The sequence below is a fragment of the Engraulis encrasicolus genome, chromosome 1 (genome assembly GCF_034702125.1).
Source record: "Engraulis encrasicolus isolate BLACKSEA-1 chromosome 1, IST_EnEncr_1.0, whole genome shotgun sequence".
In the NCBI taxonomy this organism is placed as follows: Eukaryota; Metazoa; Chordata; class Actinopteri; order Clupeiformes; family Engraulidae; genus Engraulis; species Engraulis encrasicolus.
This window is the reverse complement of record NC_085857.1, coordinates 9,609,749-9,610,191: the sequence shown is the minus strand read 5'-3', so window position 1 is coordinate 9,610,191 and position 443 is coordinate 9,609,749.

The following is a 443-nucleotide window of genomic DNA, read 5'->3' as shown; positions in this document are numbered from 1 at the left end:
GATTGACAAGTTATCGATAACGTTCATAACGGTTATGCAGAGCTGAGGAGAACTTCATTACGGGCAGTTGTGTGACAGTGTGAGCGGCGAATAGTTTTAGATTAGTGAAGTTAGTTATTGTTTTATTTTGGGGACACCTCCTTTTGCCCGTTTTAGAGTGTAAGAGGGCAGGAAATAAAAAGACCGAAAACTGTATCTTCTGCCTCCCGTCCTCCTTCTGAAGTGGCTACCGCTCGGCGCTACAATACCATAGATCATACATTACTTGCTTCCAACATAATTCCGATATTATTCATGTGCCCTTATTGTAAAGTGTTACCCAACAACCAAATACACATACTCACACACACACTTGCTCGGACACACAAGGCTAGTTTGTTCGTTTTTTGCCTGTCAACCTTATTGGAAGGCTGATTTATATTCTGGGCCAGAAGTGACACTCG